The sequence below is a fragment of the Giraffa tippelskirchi genome, chromosome 6, assembly GCF_054371585.1.
Source record: "Giraffa tippelskirchi isolate mGirTip1 chromosome 6, T2T-mGirTip1v1.2.pri, whole genome shotgun sequence".
NCBI classification, from domain to species: Eukaryota; Metazoa; Chordata; class Mammalia; order Artiodactyla; family Giraffidae; genus Giraffa; species Giraffa tippelskirchi.
In genome coordinates, this window is record NC_137280.1 from 33,467,541 (window position 1) to 33,493,879 (window position 26,339).

Consider the following 26,339-nt stretch of genomic DNA (forward strand, 5'->3'; position numbering starts at 1 on the left):
AATTTATGGTCAAGTCTCCAATTCTTGCCAGGTAGGACTGCCAAGAATAAAGCAAGTTTGAATCATTAGGTAGATTATCATGATGGAGATGAGACCCAGACAGAAGCAGAAAGAAGGGCAGTTTTCAAAACCAGGGCAGGGCTAAATTCTCAGTGTTTAGCTGGAGTGGTTTAAGTATCTCCTGTTTTCTAGCTCCTGTTTTCTATCACTGCAAAAGGTCAATGAGACAATTCTATGGGTGGTGTCAGAGATCCAGACACAAAACTCCATCTCATCCTCTGGTTTGCAGTTCTCCACTAAGGTCACAGATCCTGTTGGGTGGCCAGTCTTTTATAGTGACAACATTTATTCTAGTTTCTAATAGTGGCTCTGTCAAATACTGACTCCCCCAGGTATTACCAAAATAATCTGTTGATAAAGCAAAGCTGAATGTTTTGCTTATCACAGTAAGACAGACCACTTTGATAAGAGTCTTAGCAGCAACTTGCAAAAGAGAGAACAAAGTCAGACATTGGGTTGGCCCAAAAGTTCATTCGGATTTTTCATACCATCATACAGTAAAACCCAAATGAACTTTTTGGCCAATCCAATATATATGAGGTTTTAAAGGTCTGATTTAAGGTGGAATTTTCAGGGTGAGGACTCAATTAGCGTGGGGCAAAACTCATAATATAATAGTTTGAGATTAGTGAACACCATTAGATGAGGGTTTGCAGGTGAGTTAAGTAATGAACAACTGCTTGATAAACTTGGTGGAGCTGTTATCTTCAAAAAGAAAGATTTACTCAAGTGAGAATAAGCCAAGCTGTGTGGTAGTAAGATGAATGGACTTTCAGAAAGTTCCTAAAACAAGCAATAAAGTTATTTGAAACTTCATCTTCCTGAGCTTGAGTTGCCAGAAATAGCCAAGTCATGCTAATATAGACTGGGAGCTATGGGGGTGTATCTGGTTTTTGTTTTCAGCTCCCATCCTTTCAAGCTTTTCAAGGATGGTAGAGGCTCCACACTGGTCCTAGCACATCCAAGTGCTTCAGCATCCTATGGTTGGGTTTCTTTCCCAAACCGCACCCTTGTCAGTAATCTATCAAACTTGTTTCAACTATCCCATTTGACTGTGCCATCTGTTTCTTATTGGGACCCTAACTGATAAAGACAATGATGACTTGGATAAACATTTATTCATTTGTATATACATGTTAACACAGTAACTCTCACAGATTTTCTCTGTTGCCCATTATTAATCAATCACCTTGTCAGTTCAGGAAGATCCCCTGGAGAAGGGATAGGCTACCCACTCCAGTATACTTGGGCTTCCCTTTTGGCTCAGCTGGTAAAGAATCCACCTGCAATGCAGGAGACCTCGGTTTGATCCCTGGGTTGAGAAGATCCCCTGGAGAAGGGAAAGGCTACCCACTCCGGTATTCTGGCTGGAGAATTCCATGAACTGTATAGTCCATTGGGTCAGACACAACTGAGCGACTTTCACTTGTCAGTTCAAGTCAATATGGCAGCAGCTTGTTCACTGAAGAACAAACCTCAGTGGAGAAATGCAGCCTTCATTGGTCAGGTTGGGGTAAGCCCAGGAATAAATATCCAGTGTTACTGAGCTCTCCCCTCCCCATCTCCTGCTAGTGTCTCCCCTTTTTCACATCCATCTGGGAACCAGAGGGCACAGCAGCTCTGGACACAGCTCCTAGATCCAGAGGAGGGTAGCAAAGGGTGAAACACAGATCTGGAGAGAAAAAGAAGACCATTCATCACACTGGAGCCAGAAATAAAAATCAATACAAATCCCAATATGGTGCAAACTGCATCCTTAAAAGATGAGATGTGGGACTTCCCTGGTGGTTCAGTGGTTAAGGCTTCACTTTCCAATGCAAGGAGTGCAGGTTCAATCTGGTTGGGGAGCTAAGATCTCACATGCCCATATCTGAAAAAAAGCAAAACATAAAGCAGAAGCAGTATTGTAATAAATTCAATAAAGACTTTAAAATGGTCCACATCAAAACCAAAAATTAGATCTGTAAAAACTGACCTAGAAAAACTGGACTTTCTAGAAATACAGTCAGGTAGCATTTTAAAATGTGAATTGAAGTTCTAAAATAAGTTGAAAATCACATATGGTGAAAGTTACCCTGGAAATTCCCTAAATTGCCCACCAATACAGAGTACAAAGATTCTTGGTACAGTGCAATAGTGTGTATGTATAACTGGCTACTATATGCAGCATACGATTCCACAGAGGACCTTAATCAGTAAGTAATTCAAGTGTTTGCAATACACAATTTTGTAAAAATTTCAAATTGTTCACTCCTCTCTATTTTCTACCTAAGATTTTAAACAATTTTCCCAATTTGGGTCAGTGTTTCTCTAAAACCTTCAAATAGTTTTTGTTTTTGTTTTTTTTTTAAAAAAAAGGAAAAAGAAAAACTCTATTTTGAAATACTTTCCAATTTAAGGAAAAATTTTATGAAATTACAAAGAACAACTGTATAACCTTTACACAGAGTCACTACTTTTGAATATTTTGCCACGTTGTCTTTTTTATTGTCTTTGCCACACACATACCCATAAACACACACCTATACACACACACACACACACACACACTCATACATACACACACACACACAGATTTTTTATGAACCGTTTGAGAGAAGATTGTACCCATCATGATTCTTTATCACTCAATACTTCAGTGTGTATTTCCCAAGAATAGATTGTTTTCTTACATAACCACAGTCTAGTTTTCAATTTCAGGAAAATTTCTTATTGCTGCACTGATTTTATAAAATGTATAGTCTGTTTAAAGTTTCATCAGTTGTCTCAATAATATCATTCATAGCAGTTTTTCTTCCATTACAGAATCTAGTCTAGGGTTGAGTATTATACTTAGTTTTCATGTTTTTTTTTTTTTAATCTTACTTAATTTGGGATGGTTCCTTAGTGTTTCTTTTTGCCATTCCTGACCTTGATATTTTGAAGATTACAGGCCAGTTATTTTACAGACAGCCCTTCAATTTGGTTTACCCAGTATTTTCTCATAATATGATTCTAAGTATGTACTTTTTTGATGTGATTGCTCAATAAATGATGTCATGTGCTTCTTATGCTATCATATGTGTAGACACATGATGTCTGCTTGCCCTTTATTTCTGATGTTCATTTCCATCACTTGGTTAAGACATTGTTTTGCTTGTCCACTGCATAGTAAATTGTACTTCTTATAAATTATAATTGGTAGGGAGATATTTTGAGATCATATTAATAACTTGTTTCTCATCAGTACTCGCCTTGCCCACATCCCAATTCCTTAATTTCTGGTAGAAAAAATTACTGCTCAATTCTATTCCCATCAAGTATAAAAAGTTTTAATGTGTGAAATCTTTGGGGTGGATTTTCAAAATCACTGAAACTCTTAGATGTATTTTAATTTCTGGCCAAACTGATTGAATTCATGTAAATTAAATGTGGGGCTGTCCAACCTCTATTATAGTAACTGTAAAAGAAAAGTCCTCTGGGTAGAAGCTATAATCAGTCACATTTGATATAGACAAAATGAGTGACCAGTAGATCAGATGTACAGTGTACAGTTTACAGAAAAATTATCTTGATGGTTATAATTTCAGTAAAGTAAACATAAAAATGTTTTCACTGTGCTGAATAGCAAGTCCAATCATAAAATTAAACCACAATAGTAAATTAAACTGGCATAATGATATTTACCCTACAGAGTTCTTGCTTGACAAAAATTTTTCAGTAGTGTTATAATTCTGAATAAAATGTTTGCATTCATAAAAATGGAACCCAGAGGCCAATGGCATCAAAAAAGTGAGGTTAAAAAGTCAAAGAGGGGCAATAGAGCTCTTACTCTTACTCAGTTAGAAGATTGTTCATATGGCTTCATTTTGCTGTGGTGTCCACAACCCTTCATTTTGTTTTTCTACCTTCATACTCACAAAATCCACTTCTGAATTGGAATTTTTTTCTGCTCTTCCTAGCATAGTGAAACAACTGTGGACTTGGTCATACCGTGAAACAGGCCATGAGGTTCAGCCTAACCCAGAGAAAGCCTTACTGGTAAGAGAGAACTGAAAACTGAAATCCATAAATCTATCTTTTCTCATCTCAGCAAAGTGAGAAAAAGGCCTGGGTTTTTCTTTCTATTGTGATGTATTTTGTCAAAATCCCCCTCATTTTACTTTTTCCAACAGTCAAAGCACTTGGTTTAGGGCAAAGAAATATAAATTGATAGAAAATGACTTAACTAGGAAAAGCAAATCAATAGCAACTTCCTTATACAGGAACTTCTTGGTCTGAAATGTTTAGTAAGATGTTATGTGTTCTGAAAACATGGCTTTAATAAGTGATAGCCTGTGGTGATGCTGTTTATGTTTCAAAGAACTATACAGTGATATTTCATAATATTTCATTTATCTCATGGGACAACCAACTAAAATTTTTTCATGCATCCTATAGCTATGATAAAGAGGCAATAGAAAAGTAAATAAATCAAATTAGAATAGCAGTAAAAAAAAAAAAAAGAAGGCAGTGACTAGGATGAGTTAATACATAATATGTAGGTAACACAGATATCTGTATTTCCTATCAATAAACCTCTAGTGAGAACTGATGCATAAAATGATCATTCAGGAGAACTTTATGTGACTTTTGAGTGAAAACATGAAGGTTGTTTTTTTATTTGGTCTTGTGTTGATATTCTGATAATAAAACACAAATTCTGAGTCAGGAAAATTAAGTTCTTTAGTTTAATTAGTTGCTGTAACTAGTTATAGGGAAGAAAAATCATTGAACTGAAAACGGATCTTTAGATTATGATCCTGAATATACCACTTCTAGCTGTTTGGCACTGAGGACATCATTTATGGGGTGGTGGTTTTGTCTTCCCCCATTCTCACTGTCTCCATCCTTCCCTGTGCTGACCATGTGCCAGTGGTTTGTTGTTATTTAGTCACTAAGTTGTGTCTGACTCTTTTGCCACTCCATGGACTACAGTCCTCTGTCCATGGGTTTTCTCAGGCAAGAATACTGGAGTGGGTTGCTATTTCCTTCTCCAGGGGATCTTCCCAACCTAGGGATGGAAAACATGTCTCCTGCATTGGCAGGCGGGTTCTTTACCACTGAGCCACCAGGGAAACCTGTGCTTTCTGGATTGCCCCCATGTTTATATGACTCTTCTTGTCTGACAACAGTTGACTTGGACCCAACTGCACCAATTAAGGTCCTTCCCTAGGGTTTGGCTTGGCCCAGAGTGAGCGTCTCAGCAGTAGTTGAAGCTCTATGATATAACTTAGCTATCAGTAGCCATGTTTCCCTGCTTCTGAATACTGCCAGTCCACAGTGAGAAGGAATTAAGGCTAATGTACAGAAAGGAACAGTGGCAGAAACAAGCCTGGTGAAGTTCATGTCTCTGGTCCAGTTGTCCCTGATACCGCTCTTCTTCCCTGCCCTTCCAGAGATGGGGTTGTTCCACCCTTACTTGGCTTTTGCCTTTTTAAGTTGGATATTATCTCGTTTAGTTCTGGTTGGAATATTAACCTCCCACTTTCATGACCTATAACAAAGTCCTGGATGTAATTTTGTATTGTTATGTTATTTTTTTAAAAGATGACTTTCCAGATTGTGTAAGTTTAATGCCCTCATAAACCTGGACTCACTTTTGATCCTAATCAGCACAACTTAACTTCTCTAATTTTCAGTTAACTGATTTGTAGAAGATGGGAAATCAAACTTAAATGTCACTAAAATTCTGAGCCTCTGCTACTGTATAAAGTATAACTTCCCTCAGTTTTACAACCATTGGGAAATGGCTCTTTTTGTTCAAACTTACACTGAGACTGTGATGAAGTGTCATTGATTAGTAACAGGGAGAATTTTGAGGAGGAAGTGACCAAGAGTACTGGAAACTTGAGGGGATTTCAGGTAAAATTCTACCTGTCAATTACCCCTCTGGAACAGACAAAGGGTCTCAATACTGAAGGGACAATTGCTGAAATGAAAATTCTAGGTATTATACGTTGGGAATTTTCTTTCATTAAAATATCATGCTTCCTCCCTGGCAACTAGATGATACTTGGAAGTTTTGTGGTCTAATGTTTGATTCTTGCTTTTTTCCCTATTTTATTCACATTAACATACTAAAAATGTAACACTCTTCAGATATATTGAATATACTGTAATCAATTTACTATGAGAAGGGTTTTATTATCGAGAGATAAACAATTTTTTTTTTATCATTGTTTTAGATCCTGCTGCCCAGCTATCAGACACTGAATTTTTGCATGTGGTTCTGGTGGCCTCTTTTTCTTGCTGCATAATACATCTCTATATTTTCTGGTTCTAAAGACAATTGTAGTTTTTCCATTGATTTACTCACTTTAAAAAAAGTTTAATAGTATAGTTGATTTACAATGTTGTGTTACCTTCAAGTGTACAGCAAAGTGAATTAATTGTACAAATACGTCTCAATATATCCACTCTTTAAGATTCTTTTTTTAAAAAGAACTTAGAGTTAAATTTGAAAAGATGGCAATTAGCAAAAAGTTTTTTTTTACTTTAAAAGTAATATATGGAAAAAAAATAAAAATAAATAAAAAAATAAAAAAATAAAAGTGATATATGGGGTAATAAAACATAGGTTTAATTGGATATGATTTATTACTCTCATTGTCATGTCCAGTATGCAAGTCACAAGTTGAGTACTCTATTCAGAATAAGGAGTTAAACAGGGCCAATTTTACATATATATGAAACTAGCCAAGGTTAAGTTTATCTGATAGAACTGATTACTAAGAATCCAAGGTCAGTGGAGGAAAATGTCTGCTTAACCCAAGAAGCTGAGATTTGAACTTCGAGGGGCTGGGATGATTGGTATTTGGAAATAACAAAAATCCAGCAAGATAGCACAGGCAGTAACGGAAACCCAACGTAACATGTGTGACATTGAGGGGAGGCAGGCAGGCTGTGACCCAAATATCTGTCACTGCATGTGAGCCAGAAAACCTAATAGACGGCAGAGCAAAATATTCATTTGATGGAATGTCCAGTAAATGGAGGGCCAATCAGTAAGGGTTCTGACTTCTAGGATCGGAGGAGCAAGTAGGGAGGGTGGTCCTGGTGGTCTGGGCTCAGGATCCCAATCCTGGAAGACTAAGCTTGAGCAGCCAGAAGCCACTCCACTCCCTCTAAGTCATTCTTCATACACCAGCGTCAGATCACACCTGCTATTTAATCATACTCTTTCCCAGTTTAAACATTTAATGACTTCTGTTGCCCAAATTCCTTAGCACGACCCCAGATGTCTCACTTGAACTGAGTTTATGCCTTCCTCACCAGTTTCATTGCCTGTTCTCTATATTCTAATTTGCTGTTCATTGTTCAGTCGCTAAGTCATGTCCAACTCTTTGCAGCCCTGCATCATGCCAGGCTGTATATATATATATATACATGTGCATGTCTAGTTATAGAGTTATATAACTTATATATATATATATTCTAATACATCGAGCTATTATGATTTCTAAAGAGTAACTCTACTTCATGCATATACTTTATGCATATGCTATTAACTCTTTTACTCTGAAAAACTTTACTTGTCCTTCAAGTCTTAACTCAAGCAGCACTTCCTTTATGAATCCTTCTTTGCTCATTCTCCCAGTTGAATTGCTCCCTATTATCCTTGTACATTCTCACATTATAGTGACACTGTATCTTGTTGAAATTTTATTTTACATTTTGTCTCTTATACTTAATACCACCTCATTGTGGATAGATTCCATGTATTGGTCATTAACCCTAATCTTTAATGTTGTGTCTGGCCCTTATTGGACCATCAGTGATTATTGAACAAATTACAAGACAGGTCTTCAATTAATAAATCTGAGGCATCAGGTGGAGGTTTGAGACAAAATAAATAAGCAAGATCTAGCTATAAAGTGGTGTTTTCTCTCTTTTTCTATACCAAACCGCAATTATTTACTGCCTCTTCTCTAACTTCTCAAAATGATTTTAAGAAAAAAAATAAGGTCATAGGTAAAACTACACATCAAAAGTGGTATGCAAAGCAAAATCTTAAGTATTGAACACCTGCTACTAAAAATGGCAATATTATTTAGATCATGTCAAACATTGACTATATTGATATTTGAAATAGTATCCATAAATATAAATACATATGAAATATACACATAAATATATAGCTATTGTATATGATTTAAAAGTGTGTGACTAGTAACTTCAATCACATGGATAAAATTTTGTGAACATATTGAACATCAAGAAAATAGTATGCTAGTAAATTGTTTCATCCCTCAGGACACAGCTGAAGATCTTAAAGAGAAGAGATTTAACTTTGTTGAGCTTTGCAGAGAACTTTGCAGTGACGGTAGCTTAGCCAAAGGCATTGTCTTTCTTCTGAGAAATGAAAGATGCTTTATCTAATTTTGTTCCTCAATCTTCCCCCACTCAAATAACCTCACCCTGTGTTTCAGTCGGTTTTATCAGAGAAACACAACTTCACTGAAATATATGCTAATATCTCAATAAAGATTTATTACGGTAGCTTGGCCCCTTGCACAGTTGTGGAACATGGTTAAGCCATTATGTGAGATGCTTTCTTCTGGGTCTGATGGTGGAGCCAGAAATCCTCGGGGTGGGCAATTAAAAAGGAAGATGGGTGTGCAGTGAGGGAAGTGAGCTCAAGTGGGAACCTGGGAAGCTGGCTAGGGCCAGGAGGACAGGCTAAAATCTGCGACACTCTCCTGAATGACCAACATGGTGGTCTTTACACCAGCAACGTTGATGATGTGGCATCTTGCAGGGAAAGCTAGTGCCCTTCATCACGGATCTAAATCTGCACAGGGCACAGGAGCCAGAGAAGCCAAATGAGAATCTGGAAGGGGGAGCTCCAGGAGGGTATTTTACCCCAAGATGCTCATCAAGCAATAAGCAACAGTGTGTGTAGCCTGCAAGGAGCCTCAGTGTCTACTTTGACCTTCTGAAGACAAGAAAATGTGGCTGATACTTCATTGCTAACCAGGAACTATGCAGAGAAGGCAATTTTGAAGAAACTTAGTTCCGCTTAAGCTAAACTGACATAGTATAAATCCACCACGTTCTGAATTTTTGTGTAAAATTCCATCTCTGTACCTTTTATTTTTCTTAACCTAACTTGTTCTTAACCTGCATCTTTGGGATAAAATCCTCTCCCCAGATATCCTAACTCTCCCTGCCAAAACTGAGCTTTATTTGCTGTTCAATAGATAAATGAATTTAGCTCACTGTATCAATTTTCCAGTGAAATGTTTAACTTTTATTTGTTTCATTATGGGTTCCCAGAAGTAGTAATCACACTCAACCCACACTGTCTAACAGAAACTTGTTTAAAATGAATTCTGGTTTAATGCTTTTTCCATGTTACTCGGAAATGCAGTTCTTGCTTTTTTCCTCATTGCTCCTGGAGCTGAGTCTTTTGTTTTACAAATGTAGGCAGATCTGTATTATACTGAAAACTTGAAATGGATTAGTGAGGCATCCTGGATATTGGAAAAATGAATTTATTGTTTAAAAGCAAAGTAATTTTTTCCCAGTCCAGCTTTGAAGGGGAATATGGAAAGTCATGCTATTAGAAATAATTTACTCATTTGTATATTTTATACAGATTGAATATCTTTGCTTTAAACTTGGCTTTCATATGGAGATTATAAAGTGCTTTGTCAGGTTTGCAAACACAGTTTGAAAGCTTAAACTTGGCTAATGCATCACACAGCTATTCTCCCTTTCTTTCTAGTTCCACATGATAGAAGCAAAAGTGGAATACCCATAGGAACTGGTGAATTAATTGTTCAGAGTTCATGAAAAGTTGATGAGATAGGGGACCAAGGAGGATATAGTTCCCAAGACCTAAAGCCATCATGATGTAGCATCTCTAGGCCAAGTGAGTACTGTAGTTTCCTGTAGAAGTTAAGAACCTCCTGAAAAAAAGAGCATCAAAACTGATGGGCAGCTGTTGGCAGCAGGATGAGTCAGTCCTCTGTAGTCTTGGCAGAAGCTCCTCTTGTAGGATGAGGAAAGAGAGAGGGAGTACCAAGAAACTCTGGAACAAGGGGGAAAGAAACAGTTCAGATACAGCTCCTGGGAAACTCTGGTGCTCAGAGGTAGCCAGTTAGGGGCAGGCTAGCACTTAAAGGGGAGAGAGATAAGGAAGCAACTGTGGTCCGCCATGTTCCCAAAGAACCCCAGTCTTGTCTGCATACAATCATCTTACAACACTCACAGACCACTCACCATCACCAAGCCAAAAGCCAGATACATCATATACAAGTAATCTTTAGGCTAATCTTTATACCTAGAATCCATCTTTGAGCCATTTTCCCCACATCTCGATTGCACAAAGACTCTTTGGTTGGCATCATGAAGAACATGAGAGATAGATGATAGGGTGTGAGATAATAGCAATTTCATTGAAATATTATTAATAGAATTTATTTCCAAAATTATTCTGTGGATGCTGCCATTTCTAAAATGAATACAAGAATTTCTTCTGAGGTTACTCATTCCACAAATATTTATTGAGCACCTACTAGGAGCAAACACTAAGAAGATACCAGGAAGAAAAATTCCTTGGCCTCATGGCCCTTGTATTGTAGTACCCTTGCCACCTGTCCGTCCTTTTTCCCATTCCCCAAAATAGTGGATCCAAACCCATTTAGCCTTTACAACTCTAAGTCTTCCCATTTTTGTCTCATATTCTTCACCCTTAGTAGGTAACTTTATACATCACCTCACAAAGGAAACAGAAGACAACAATACGTTTTCCCCTCTACCTCCCTGTAGAGTACCCAGCCTCATTCCCTTTCTTCCTGATTCAAAAGACTGGACAGTAATTTTGGAACATCCCCGCAGGATTGAGAGGCCAAGGTGCTACGAACATGCCCACGTCTGCTATGGATGTTTGTTTGCAACACTGAGAGTACCTGGTATTTTGCTTAATCCAGGAATGCCTTCATTTGCTGACACACTCCATAGCTTTAGCATGCCCTCAAAGCGTTTACTGCCTTTGACTAACTCATTAGATAACCTTAAAGAAGACTATGCTCACTCTTATTTAGCATACACAATTGCTTCTTACAACAAATCTTTTATTAGTTGTTAGTTAGCAAGTCCTATGGGGCTTCCCAGGTGGCACTAGTGGTAAAGAACCCACTTGCCAATGCAGGAGACATAAGAGACTTGGGTTCTATCACTGAGTTGGGAAGATCTCCTGGAGGAGAGCATGGCAATCCACTCCAGTATTCTTGCCTGGAGAATCCCATGGAAAGAGGAGCCTGGTGGGCTATAGTCCATTGAGGGGCAAAGAGTTGGACACAACTGAGGCGATTCAGCACAGCAAGTCCTATAGAAGAAGAGTTATGGGATTATAAATACTAGCATCATTAAGAAAGAGAGGGTCCACAAAAACTTCCCTTTTAATTTGTGAGTTGCAGAGATGCCAAGAGCTCAGCATAAAAAATAGAACTTTCATAAATACTAGATAACCTGACATAGAGTGATAAAGTCAAAAGATAGTGGACCTTGGAACAGAAAATCCTTAGTTTGCATTCCAGTTCTACTACTTAGTAGCTATGTGACTTTTGTAAAAGTTATTTAATACCTGTAGAACCAAGTTTTATCACTTATGAAATGAAGAAAAAAAAAGATAAAAATCTCATAGTTATTGTAAAGAGTAGATGAGATAGTATACCTGACATATCCAGCACCTGATTTGGATTTAATGGCAACTGGTTCAATATGAAAGGCCAGTTTTCTTTTTTTTCTTTTTGTAAATTTATTTATTTTAATTTGAAGCCAATTACTTTACAGTATTGTAGTGGTTTCTGCCAAACGTTCACATGAATCCACCATGGTGTACATGTGTCCCCCATCCCGAACCCCCTCCCCCCATCCCAGCCCTCAGGGTCGTCCCAGTGCACCGGCCCTGAGCACCCTGTCTCATGCATCGAACCTGGACTGGCAATCTGTTTCACATATGGTAATATACATGTTTCAGTGCTATTCTCTCAAATCACCCAACCCTTGCCTCCTCCCACAGAGTCCAAAAGTCTGCTCTTTACATCTGTGTCTCTTTTGCTATCTCGTATATAGGGTCATTGTTACCATCTTTCTAAATTCCATATATATGCATTAATATACTATATTGATGTTTTTCTTTCTGACTTACTTCACTCTGTATAATAGGCTCCAGTTTCATCCACCTCATTAGAAGTGATTCAAATACATTCTTTGTAATAGCCGAATACTATTCCATTGTGTATATATACCACAGCTTTCATCTGCCGATGGACATCTAGGTTGCTTCCATGTCCTAGCTATTGTAAACAGTGCTCCAATGAACATTGGGGTACATGTATCTATTTCAATTCTGGTTTCCTCAGTGTGTATGCCCAGCAGTGGGATTGCTGGGTCGTATGGAAGTTCTATTTCTAGTTTTTTAAGGAATCTCCACACTGTTCTCCATAGTGGCTATATTAGTTTGCATTCTCACCAACAGTGTAAGAGGGTTCCCTCTTCTCTGCACTCTCTCCAGCATTTATTCTTTGTAGACTTTTTGATAACAGCCTTTCTGACCAGCGTGAGATGATACCTCATTGTGATTTTGATTTGCATTTCTCTCATAATGAGTGATGTTGAGCATCTTTTCATGAGTTTGTTAGCCATCTGTATGTCTTCTTTGGAGAAATGTCTGTTTAGTTCTTGGGCCCATTTTTTGATTGGGCCGTTTATTTTTCTGGGATTGAGCTGCATGAGCTGCTTGTATATATTTGAGATTAATTCTTTGTCAGTTGCTTCGTTTGCTATTATTTTCTCCCATTCTGAAGGCTGTCTTTTCACCTTGCTTATAGTTTCCTTCATTGTGCAAAAGCTTCTAAGTTTAATTAGGTAGGTCCCATTTGTTTATTTTTGCTTTTATTTCCATTATTCTGGGAGGTGGGTCATAGAGGATCCTGCTGTGATTTATGTCAGAGAGTGTCTTGTCTATGTTTTCCTCTAGAAGTTTTATACTTTCTTGTCTTACATTTAGATCTTTAATCCATTTTGAGTTTATTTTTGTGTGTGGTGTTAGAAAGTGTTCTAGTTTCATTCTTTTACAAGTGGTTGACCAATTTTCCCAGCACCACTTGTTAAAGAGATTGTCTTTTCTCCATTGTATATTCTTGCTCCTTTGTCAAAGATGAGGTGTCCATAGGTGTGTGGATTTATCTCTGGGCTTTCTATTTTGTCCATTGACCTATATTTCTGTCGTTGTGCCAGTACCATACTGTCTTGATGACTGTAACTTTGTAGTATAGTCTGAAGTCAGGCAGGTTAATTCCTCTAGTTCTAGTCTTCTTTCTCAAGATTGCTTTGGCTATTTGAGGTTTTTTGTATTTCCATACAAATTGTGAAATTATTTGTTCTCTGAAAAATACCATTGGTAGCTTGATAGGGATTGCATTGAATCTATAGATTGCTTTGGGTAGCATACTCATTTTCACTATATTGATTCTTCTGATCCATGAACATGGTATATTTCTCCATCTATTTGTGTCATCTTTGATTTCTTTCATCAGTGTTTTATAGTTTTCTACATATAGATCTTTTGTTTCTTTAGGTAGGTTTATTCCTAAGTATTTTATTCTTTTCATTGCGATGGTGAATGGAATTGTTTCCTTAATTTCTCTTTCTGTTTTCTCATTGTTAGTGTATAGAAATGCAAGGGATTTCTGTGTGTTAATTTTATATCTTGCAACTTTACTATATTTATTGATTAGCTCTAGTAATTTTCTGGTGGTGTCTTCAGGGTTTTCTATGTGGAGGTTCATGTCATGTGCAAACAGTGAGAGTTTTGCTTCTTCTTTTCCAATCTGGATTCCTTTTATTCCTTTTTCTTCTCTGATTGCTGTCATGAAAGAGAAAAACCTACAACCCAGATTACTATACCCAGCAAGGATCTCATTCAAATATGAAGGAGAAATAAAAAGCTTTACAGACAAGCAAAAGCTAACAGAATTCAGCACCACCAAACCAACTCTTCAACAAATGCTAGAGGATCTTCTCTAGACAGGAAGCACAGAAAAGGTTTATAAACTCGAACCCAAAACAACAAAGTAAATGGCGACAGGATCATACTTATCAATAATTACCTTAAATGTAAATGGGTTGAATGCCCCAACCAAAAGACAAAGACTGGCTGAATGGAAACAATAACAAGACCCCTATATATGCTGTCTACAAGAGACCTACCTTAAAGCAAGGGACACATACAGACTGAAAGTGAAGGGCTGGAAAAAGGTATTTCATGCAAATGGAGAACAAGAAAGCAAGAGTGGCAATACTCATATCAGACAAAATAGACTTTGAAATAAAGGCTGTGAAAAGAGACAAAGAAGGACACTACATAATGATCAAAGGATCAATCCAAGAAGATGTAACAATTATAAATATATATGCACCCAACATAGGAGCACTGCAATATGTAAGGCAAATGCTAACAAAGTATGAAAGGGGAAATTAACAGTAACACAATAATAGTGGGATACTTTAATACCCCACTCACATCTATGGATAGATCAACTAAACAGAAAATTAGCAAGGAAGCACAAACTTTAAATGATACAATGGATCAGTTAGACCTAATTGATATCTATAGGACATTTCACCCCAAAACAATGAATTTCACCTTTTTCTCAAGTGCACATGGAACATTCTCCAGGATAGGTCACATCCTGGGCCATAAATCTAGCCTTGGTAAATTCAAAAGAATTGAAATCATTTTAAGCATCTTTTCTGATCACAATACAGTAAGATTAGATGTCAACTACAAGAAAAAAAAAAACTGCTAAAAATATAAACATATGGAGGCTAAACAATACGCTTCTGAATAACCAAAAAATCACAGAAGAAATCAAAAAAGAAATCAAAATATGCATAGAAATGAATGAAAATGAAAACACAACAACCCAAAACCTGTGGGATTCAGTAAAAGCAGTGCTAAGGGGAAGGTTCATAACAATACAACTTACCTCAAGAAACAAGAGAAAAATCAAATAAATAACCCAAGTTTACACCTAAAGCAACTAGAAAAAGAAGAAGTAAAGAATCCCAGGGTTAGTAGAAGGAAAGAAATCATAAAAATTAGTGCAGAAGTAAATGAAAGAGAAACAAAGGAGACTATAGCAAAAATCAACAAAACTAAAAACTGTCTTTGAGAAGATAAGTAAAATAGACAAACCATTAGCCAGACTCATCAAGAAAAAAGGGAGAAGAATCAAATCAACAGAATTAGAAATGAAAATGGAGAAATCACAACAGACAACACAGAAATGCAAAGGATCATAAGAGATTACTATCAGCAACTATATGCCGATAAAATGGACAACTTGGAAGAAATGGACAAATTCTTAGAAAAATATAACTTTCCAAAACTAACCAGGAAGAAATAGAAAATCTTAACAGACCCATAACAAGCACAGAAATCAAAACTGTAATCACAAACCTTCCAACAAACAAAAGCCCAGGACCAGATGGCTTCACAGGTAAATTCTACCAAAAATTTAGAGAAGAGCTAACACCTACCCTACTCAAACTCTTCCAGAAAATTGCAGAGGGAGGTAAGCTGCCAAACTCAATCTATGAGGCCACCATCACCCTAATACTAAAACCAGACAAAGGTGCCCCCCCAAAAAAGAAAACTACAGGCCAATATCACTGATGAACATAGATGCAAAAATTCTCAACAAAATTCTAGCAAACAGAATCCAACAACATATTAAAAAGATCATACATCATGACCAAGTGGGCTTTATCCCAGGGATACAAGGATTCTTCAATATTCATAAATCAATCAATGTGATACACCACATTAACAAATTTAAAGATAAAAACCATATGATTATCTCAATAGAGAAAATCTTTTCCAAAATTTGGACTTCCCTTGTAGCTCAGTTGGTAAAGAATCTGCCTGCAGTGCAGGAAACCCGGGTTCGATCCCTGGGTTGGGAAGATCCCCTGGAGAAGGAAATGGCAACCCACTCCAGTATCCTTGCCTGGAAAATCTCATGGACAGAGGAGCCTGCTGGGCTGCAGTCCATGGGGTCGCAAAAAGTCGGGCACGACTGAGCGACTAACACTTGCTTACTTACTTACTTGACAAAATTCAACATCCATTTATGATAAAAACTCTCTAGAAAGCAGGCATAGAAGGAACATACCTCAACATAATAAAAGCCATATATGATAAACCCACAGCAAACATTATCCTCAATGGTGAAAAATTGAAAGCATTTCCCCTAAAGTCAGGAACAAGACAAGGGTTCCCACTATCACCACTACTATTCAACATAGTTTTAGAAAGGCCAGTTTTCTTTAGAATTCCTATTCCCCCTCACTCCCAGCCTCATTTGTTTGGATCATAACTCTGTCGTTGAGATGCAGCTGATGACTGGAGTTTCCCAGAGGAACTGACCAAATACTAATGTTCCTGAATGGTTAATCCACTTCAAGACAGTAGGAATTTGGGGCTGTTGGGTTGAGAGGTGGATCTTACCTATCTGACGCAAGTTTTTGACACAGTTTTGAGTAACAGAAATCCAATAAACCTTTTCTCAACAGAAGGCTTTTGCTACCTCTAAATAAAGTGTATTTATGAAGAGTCCTTTTTTTTATGCAGTCTTGACCAAACTTTGAGATGATCAGTTAATAACAGGAATTAAAAGTAGAATATTGAGAGTATCCTTCCATTTTCTACCAATAGAAACCCTGCTACTATGAAGTAAGACAAAGGCTGGAGCAGAAACACTGATCAAGAAACCTCTGCCTTCAGAAACTGACACAACATTGTAAAGGAATTTTCCTTCAATTAAAAAATAAATTAAAAAAGGAAAAAAAAACCAAATATAGCATTATACTAAAACTAATAGCAATAACAGGCTCTCAACTGCACTAAAAAGGATTAGTACAAGGATATATAAAAAAGATTTTTTAATAAACTGAAAGAATAAAAGTTAAGCAAAATCAAGTATTTCAAACCAACAAATGTATTTTTTGTTACTGACACAAAGCAATATTATATTTAAGAAGCCTCTTTGAAATGTCTGTCACTTTCATAAACCTGAAAACTGTCACTAAATTTTAGCAAGGAAACTAAGGATATTGTGTACATAGAGGTGAAGAAGTATACATGAGTAGTTAATATTTCACCTTTAAAATAAAAATCCTTATTTTCAACAGCTCAGTGTTTAAATATCATTAAAAAGAATGGGTAGAAAGAGTAAAGTAACTGTATTTAAGACATTAATTCCATTATGTACTCTCTGATTATGTTTCCACTTGGATTTATGCAGTGTCAGCAAATTTGAGACATGATGAAAAACTAGTCTTATCAGACATACATAGAAAGCATTTTTAATCCTCTTTAATAATGTGCTTTAAAATAAAAGAAATGAAATGTCCTAACAACAACAAAAAGGAAACTTCTGCCTTCAGATTCATCTAGATATATTCACAAGCTTTGGATTAACGTGGGAGTTCTTGTCCTCCTAGATGAACTTGCTGATTCATTTGGTGGAATCTTATCCATCTTCCTTAGTGAAGAGAAGTAGGATCATTTGCACAGGATATAGCAGAGACTAGAGCCTCACATTTATTTTAATCTCTGGTGATGCACTGTGCTACAATCGAAAAATACCCTATCTTTATTAGAATTGGCTTGATATTTGCCAGTTTAATGATGGATTAATATGGGAGTTGGATGAAAGTGAGAAATGGAAAATATTCTCAGAGGAAGCTTAAAAAAAAGAAAATATTGTTTTAATATATAGTCATTAGCCACTATTAATGAATCTGTTCAGTTGATGAGGTGCCACTGTTTAATTATCTGAATTACTGAAGGGATAGAATTTGACAGAGTGGCTTCTTTCCCCCCTTTACTTCAGAATTTACTGTTTCTATCAACAATTCATATTTGCTTAGTCTTAGCGAAACACTGGTATTAAATGATCATAGCATTGATGATCCTTAGACACATCTCTTTCCAGGGAAAATAGGCCTAACCCAGAACTAGGAATATCTCTGATTGAATCCAGGTTTTCATTTCTTGTCTTCTATTCCTCCAAAATTTTATTTAGTTCTGTTGGCCATAAATTAAAGCTATGTTTCAGTGTACTTATCTGATGTACTGCCCACTTGAATATTTGTGTTTTAAGAACACAATAGAATTAAATGACATTTCTTTGCATGTGTGACTAAGTCAGTTTCTATGGTTTTCTTATTCATTTTAAATCCTGGTACACAGTGCTTAACTTAGCAATTGAGAAACTGAGAATCCATTTATTTAATTGTGTTCATTATTACTGGAGATTTTCATATTTCATTTCCTTTTCAATGATCTTCCCAAGATTTTCACACAAGTTTAATTCATAACCTAAAAATGTATGTTTCATTTAAAAACAAAAAGATGAAAGAAAAGAGATTTTCTGTGACCCCATAATTACCTTCCATATTTGCTCTTTTGTATGTGTGAATATCTTAAAAATTTGCTGGTTCATCTGACAGTCTATTTAAGAAACAAAGTTACATCGTCTGAGTATCATGTTCATTCATCATTGTTTGATGACTTGAGCGATAGATGACCATAGAGAGAGGAAATTTCTTATGAAGAGAAATGTGAGGGAAGAGAAAAAAGGAAACAAATACATATACACTCACACACACACTCATGGATAAATGGCCTGATTTAAGTAATATTTGAAACTTGCCATCAATTTGACTTCTACAAAAGTTTCTGAAACAAAGCTACATTAGGAAGTATTGGCAATTTGTGTCTTTCTAAATTTTGTTATTCTTGCTTATTCTTTCCTGAGACAGGAAAATACTTGAGATCTTAATTAATTATAATAGGACAGACAGATAGGAAAATCGATCATTTTATTTGCATAACTTTTGTCTTATATTGCATACCTCCTCTAGGGGTAAGTGAACAGTTTAAATTTGGGGAGCTATGCTTTTTGGCTGTTTCTCTTTTGTATCTCTGTATTTTAATTTAGGAGAAAGCAAGCATTTGGAGAAGCTTTCACTTCTCTTGGTTAGTAGTATCATCCTGTGTTGGTCACCCATGGTTGGTTTGGTCCTTTAGGGATGCACAGTGTAGCTTGTAAAGTTCATCCTGGTAGCATCACCCTGCCTACTCTCAATCCATGGGTTCAGATAAGGCAGTACTCCCTTTTTTTACCCTCTCACCCATCCCAGCCCCCTGGGGGAGGTCATATGACCCAGAAAGAAAGTAAAAGTGAAGTTGCTCAGTCTTGTCCAACTCTTTGCGACCCCGTGGACTGTAGCTCACCAGGCTCCTCCGTCCATGGAATTTTCCAGGCAAGAATACTGGAGTGGGGTTGCCATTACCTCCTCCAGGGGATCTTCCCAACCCAGGGATCAAACCCAGGTCTTCTGCATTGCAGGCAGACGCTTTACAATCTGAGCCACCAGGGAAGCCCCATGTGACCCAGGTTAACCACCAAAACATGTCATGGCCAGGATGGGCTCATGACCTGAAACTGAGCCAAACCATAGATATTCTTGTCCTTGCAACTAGACTATTCAATTAACATAGTTGTCTCTTCAACAACACAAGTTTGAACTGCATGGGTCCACTTATACATGGAATTTTCAATAGTAAATCTGATCGTTTGACATGATCTGCAGTTGGTTGAATGTGTGGATGCAGAACTGCAGATACAGAGGAAATGTGGATGAGAAGGGCTGACTGTAAGTCATATGCAGATTTGCATCAGTGCAGAGGGTTAGCGCCCCTAACCCACCTGTTGTTCAAGGGTCAGTTTTCCCTTCTTAAAGAGTAAAAGAAATTTCTCTTTTCTCTTGATTTTCTCTTTTCTCTTCTTTTCTCTTGATTTTAATTCCTATAAATTGAAAAGCCAAATGAAAAGACATTTTCTCAGTCTCATTCTATTATTAAAAAAATAGTGTGTCAGAACCATGGTCACATTTGGTTCATCTAAATTATCTTAAATAATTTCCATGATGACTCCCTGAGGCAGGTACTTCTCTTATCCCTATTTACTCATAAGAACCTGAAACTTAGACATACTAAGTAGCTTTTTAAAGGTCACATGCTAATAAATAAATTGTCTGCCTTGATTGTCGGCCTTGAAGCCACTCAGTCTGATCTGAAACTCATGCTGTTAACCACTGCACATTGTCTCTGAAAATTCTAGCAAGCAGAAGGAAAACCTACGTTAAGTATTTTTGCAACATCAAAATAAAATGTGTTTGGAACAGAGGGATGAAGGTGGAGTGGGGGAAATATATGATAGAGAACTACATAATCAGAGGGGCTGCATTTTGTTCAGCTGTTGGAGATCAAAATATGAACATCTAGAATGGTCATGGAACAGAAATGGGTAACACTCAATTATCTGAATCCTGGCTGAGGACCTGCCAGGCGAAACCTACAACTCGAAGCAGCCTGGTGGCATCACATCACATTCAGTGTGAAGGCCATAGTCTAGAGTATTCTGAGGTTTGCTAGAACTAAGTATGAGTCTGGTTTGGTACCCTGTTGATTCAAATGTTTGTAGATTAATTAATTTCTTTGTATTTAGTCAGTCATCCTTTTGGTTTTTATTGGCCAACTACTAAGTGCCAGGAATTAGATACCTAGACTATATCAAGGTATCTGCTTTTAAGGAACTCCTAATCTAGAACAAGAAATAGATGAGTTAAAAAGAAATTATAGTGAAGCAATAAGTGTTCAGTAAGTTTCTAAGTTTCTTTTAGAAAAAGGAAAGAAAGAAGAGAAAGTGTAATAGAGTAGATTTGGTAACTGGTCCTATTTTGGAACATACAGTTGAGCCAAGGAAGATACTTCTAATATTTACTTTTAATAATTTAATTTATTTAATTATGGATAAATTTAATTCTGGAAATGTTCCAAGATGCCCTTCTCTCCTGGGGAACACAGTTCAGTTCAGTTCAGTCGCTCAGTCGTGTCCGACTCTTTGCGTCCCCATGAATTGCAGCACGCCAGGCCTCTCTGTCCTTCACCAACTCCCGGAGTCTACCCAAACCCATGTCCATTGAGTCAGTAATGCCATCCAACCATCTCATCCTCTGTCATCCCCTTCTCCTCCTGCCCCCAATCCTACCCAGCACTGGGGTCTTTTCCAATGAGTCAACTCTTCGCATGAGGTGGCCGAAGTATTGGAGTTTCAGCTTCCACATCAGTCCTTCCAATGAACACCCAGGATTGATCTCCTTTAGGATGGACTGATTGTATCTCCTTGCAGTCCAAGGGACTCTCAAGAGTGTTCTCCAACACCACAGTTCAAAAGCATCAATTCTGCGGCGCTCAGCTTTCTTCACCGTCCAACTCTCACATCCATACATGACCACTGGAAAAACCATAGCCTTGACTAGACGGACTTTTTTTTTTTTTATTTTTACTCTGATGCAGAGACGGACTTTTGTTGGCAAAGTAATGTCTCTGCTTTTCAATATGCTATCTAGGTTGTCCATAACCTTCCTTCCAAGGAGTAAGCATCTTTTAATTTCATGGCTGCAATCACAATCAGCAGTGATTTTGGAGCCCCCAAAAATAAAGTCTGACACTGTTTGCACTGTTTCCCCATCTATTTCCCATGAGGTGATGGGACCAGATGCCATGATCTTAGTTTTCTGAATGTTGAGCTTTAAGCCAACTTTTTCACTTTCCTCTTTCACTTTCATCAAGAGGCTCTTTAGTTCTTCTTTGCTTTCTGCCATAAGGGTGGTGTCATCTGCATATCTGAGGTTATTGATATTTCTCCCGGCAATCTTGATTCCAGCTTGTGTTGTAGGGAACACAACAGTTTTATAAATAGCAATCTTCCCCTCTTAAGGTGGCAGGGAGCCATCTTAATTCTTCAGTACCTCTGCTAGAAGCTACATATAAAGAATTTTATGCCAAAATACTGTGATATACTTGGGAAAAATATAAGAAATTAGATCCACATGAGACCCAATTAATTACTGGGTATATGATATTATGCAAATTATTTAACATTTCCCAGCATTAGTTTCTGTAACTGTAACAAGGGGAAGAGTATATGAAGTTTAAATGAATTAATAAATATGAAGTGTACCTCATGTTAGTAGTCACTGGCTCACAAGTGTTAGTTTTCTTCCCTTGTTTTTTTTCCCATGTTCTCAGTTTCCCTTTTCTCATTTATCAAACTGAGATAATAAAGTTTACTTGCAAGACTGATCATTCATTGAGAGAATATAAGTTAAAAAAAAATGGGACATAGTAGTTGCTCAATAAATATAAAATTCTCCTGATATCTCTCTTGCATACTTAAAAATATACATGATTTTCAGTCTTCATTGGCAGAAATATTTCTCTGATACATTCTAAGAAGAAAATTTGCACATATATGAGTAATTATATTCTTGACTCAGGGTCAATTATAGCTTGCTTCAGTTCAGTTCAGTCGCTCAGTCGTGTCCAATTCTTTGCGACCCCATGGACTGCAGTACGTCAGGCCCCCCTGTCCATCACCAACTCCCGGAGTTTACTCAAACTCATGTCCATTGAGTCAGTGATGCCATCCAACCATCTCATCCTCTGTCATCCCCTTCTCCTCCCGCCTTCAATCTTTCTCAGCATCAGGGTCTTGCTTGGGAAGGCACAATAGAAACTGAAAGCAGGAGGCAGGTCACAAAGACATATAATGTATAATGAAACTAGTCAAGACTCTAGGTAAGGTTATATATATTTATACCCTTAATGGCTTCTTTAATATTATCCTAATCTTACCAAAAATAAAAGCAATACATTGGAATCATAGATGGTTCAATAAAGCAATAAACCATTGCTTTATTAGTACTATGGAAATAATACTTTAGAAATAAAATTGTTATTCATTTATCACATATATTTTTATAATAATTAGCCTGAACCTTGTGGCTCATAGCCTGGTTATGTAGAAGCCCTCTCATTTCTATAAAGTAGTTTCCTACTCTAAGTCAATTCTATTTTCATTTATACCAGAATGGTGAATAATGCAATGTGGAACTGATTTTTTTCTGATTTAATACTAGCATAGGAACTCTCCTCTGGAATAATACCTAATTAAAATTCACTGTTGCAGATGTGGGTTGTGGACCTGGTCAAAAGGCGTAAACTCCCAACCTACCTTCTGATTGTTTTAGAAGAAGATTTCCAGGCATTATTTTGAATGATCCCAACCATGCATTGCAGGTAATGAGGAAAGTGCAATTTCATACCTAGCTTATTAACTCCTTGGCTTCTGTTGAATATAGCTTTATTTTCCATTTGATGGGCTGGAACTTCCCCTCAGATTAGAAACAAGACAGCCCTTTTCAGTTTATAGCTCTGTTAGGAGTGAGAAATAATAGCACAGAGTTTGATTTTTTGTAGTCAATTTTATTTCTACTTTAAGGAACAAATTATTTTTCATTACATTTGTAAGCGGAGACAGAATGGCTCTTGGTAAAAGTTGAAGTCTGAACAGTCTCAACGAGGATAATTGAAATCTACACATTTAAATCTATTCTATTTTATTTTTTCCAAATAGATATTAGCCCTTACAATATTCAAAACAGTATGCTCAATGCATATTTGTTGGATTAAGTGTGTTGATATCCATTATTCAGATTGGTCCACCAACATTAAATAGGATCTCCTGATTTTATGCAGTTAAACCATTTAACTAGTCATAGATAACTTTGATTTCCTTCTTGTCTTCTTTTTGTTACCCATAAAGTTTTAAAGCCACACTACATTCTCAGAATATATCTGTGTAAGTAAAAGCTAATTTTGTGAGGGAAATCTCCTGTTAAGAGTCTAAGAGTATATCAAAGAGCCAGATGGGATGTTTTCTGTTTACCTAGTCTCTTTTATTCTTCAGGAGATTTAAAATTGACTAGTGTGGCAGGTAGGTTCTAAGATGTCTCCCAAAGATCCTTATTTCCTTCTCATTTACATCCTCTTGGAGTCCCTACCCACTGAATGTGGGCTTGTCTAGTGACTTGCTTCTAACTGATCCCTAGAAGAGGGGAAAGAGGTTGGGATATCATTTTTGTGATTAGGTGACATGAAATTATGACTTCCATCTTGCTAGCAGAATCTCTGTTGCCATCTCAGTTTGCATACTGCCATCTTAGGAAAGGTCATGTGGCAAGAAACTGAGATATACTTCTAGCCAACAGCCAGCTGGGAACAGAAGTCTGCAGTCCAGTGACCCTTGACAAACTGGATTTTGCCAACAAGCCTGTGACCTTGGAAGTGGATCCTTTCTCATTCAAGCCTTCAGATGAGTCCAAAGCCCTGGACAAATGCCTTGGCTGAAGCCTGTGAAAGACCCTGAAACAGACAACCTAACCAAGCTGTGCTTAAATTCCTGACCAACAGAAGCTGTGAGATAATAAATATGTTTTTTTAAGCTGCTAAATCTTTTATAATTTGTGATGTAGCAGTAGGTAACTAATGTGATTAGATAATTTTCAAACCTTTGAATTCTCATCAGTCCTACGCTAACTTAACTGATAAATTACTTGGTTTTTACTTTACCTAATCTTTATTTTGCTTTTATGAGAACATAAATAATATAGTAAAATGGCCACAAGGGTGCTGCTGCTGCTGCTAAGTTGCTTCAGTCGTGTCCGACTCTGTGCAATCCCATAGACGGCAGCCCACCAGGCTCCCCTGTCCCTGGGATTCTCCAGGCAAGAGTACTGGAGTGGGTTGCCATTGCCGTCTCAAGGCCACAAGGCTAAGGGAGCATAAATTTATTCTTAGAGTCTCTATTGTCTTTTGTCCCAGGTCAGGTATTCAAGTCTGGTTGTCGGATACTATCCATTATGGAAGACTTGTTGCTTATTTTACACTTAATCCCTTGGAGCCTCTGTGCTTTTTTCCACAAAATGAAAGTAATAAGGCTAACTTCTGTTGAAGTCTGCATTGCATTGAATGCTTTATATTCAACATCAGCTTTAATCATCAAATCTTATTTTGTGTGCAGGAGGTCTCTGAGACAAAGAAAAAATTAAAAGTGTATTATTGAGTGATGTCAGTAAGATGGCAGAACAGAAAGCTCTGGATTCTTCATTTACCCAACATCCTAATTCAACCATGACACAAGGACAAAAATCCCTTTGTGAGACATCCAGAAACTGGTTCAAAGCCTCGTGTAACCTTGTGTGTGTGTGTGTGTGTGTGTGTGTGTGTGTGTGTGTGCGCGCGTGTGCACTCAGTCTCTCATGTAACCTTGGCAAGCAGGAAACTAGGGACATTGAAGTCAGTAAGGAAATCTGAGACACCCTCTGTGTGTAATTTCTACCCCCAGCATAGCACTATATGATCAGAAGGAAATCCCCAAGATCTCTGCCTCTTTCAGGGAAAGGAATGAGTTGCACCTGACACCTAATGACCCAGCTTCTCTGGAGGCTTCCCAGAAGACTGACTTCAGTATTACTTGTTTCAGGGTGCTTATGGAACCTGGAATACTCTGGTGGTTTAGTTGCTAAGTCATGTAAAACTCATGGTGACCACATGGACTGTAGCCCGCCAGGCTCCTCTGTCCGTGGGATTTCCCAGGCAAGAATACTGGAGTGGGTTGCCCTTTCCTTCTCCAGCCACCTTTAGACCATTGAGACCAGAGATGGTGGTTTAGGCTAGTAATTATTAGAGCCCTCCTCCCAGATCAGCACAGAGTGAGCAGAGGAAAAATACCAGCTCGATTTCTCCTTGTGGAAAGGAAAATCACACATCCGAAACACCCAAGTTTTCAGGAGACAGCCAAGAGGACTGACTTCTGTCTTGTCTATCTTAGAGCACTAAGAAGACCTGGCATACTCCTGTCTGGGAGCAAAGTTTGCAATCTGAACTAGCAGCTGCTGTGTAGCCCCTCCACCCAGCTCAGCACGGGGCAATATGGTTTTTCTGTGTCAAAAATACATGAAGTTGCAATTCTGATAGTTTTACCGATAAGTTGTACTGATACAGTAAATTTACCGGTAAAAGTGAAAGTCACTCAGTCACGTCTGGCTCTTTGCGGCCCCATGGACTGCACAGTCCATGGAATTCTCTGGGTCAAGATACTGGAGTGAGTCGCCTTTCCCTTTTACAGGGGATCTTCCCAACCCAGGTCTCCCACGTTGCAGGCAGATTCTTTACCAGCTGAGCCACAAGGGAAGCCTAAGAATACTGGAGTAGGTAGCCTATCCCTTCTCCAGTGGATCTTCCCGACCCAGGAATCAAACCGGGGTCT

At 37.6% G+C, this 26,339-nt stretch overlaps 1 protein-coding gene across 21 annotated transcripts in view; it reads left to right on the forward strand.

Moving 5' to 3' along the window:
* COLEC10 (collectin subfamily member 10) overlaps positions 1–26,339 on the forward strand; it is a 484,235-nt gene that overhangs the window by 231,224 nt on the left and 226,672 nt on the right. For 10 of the 21 annotated variants that reach the window (XR_014058041.1, XR_014058040.1, XM_081505278.1 and 7 more), the window contains one exon: positions 4,002–4,080. The exons of the other annotated variants lie outside the window; for them this stretch is intronic. The gene's annotated coding sequence lies outside the window, so the exon portion shown is untranslated. The remainder of the gene's footprint in view (positions 1–4,001; positions 4,081–26,339) is intronic. 21 annotated transcript variants of the gene reach the window in all.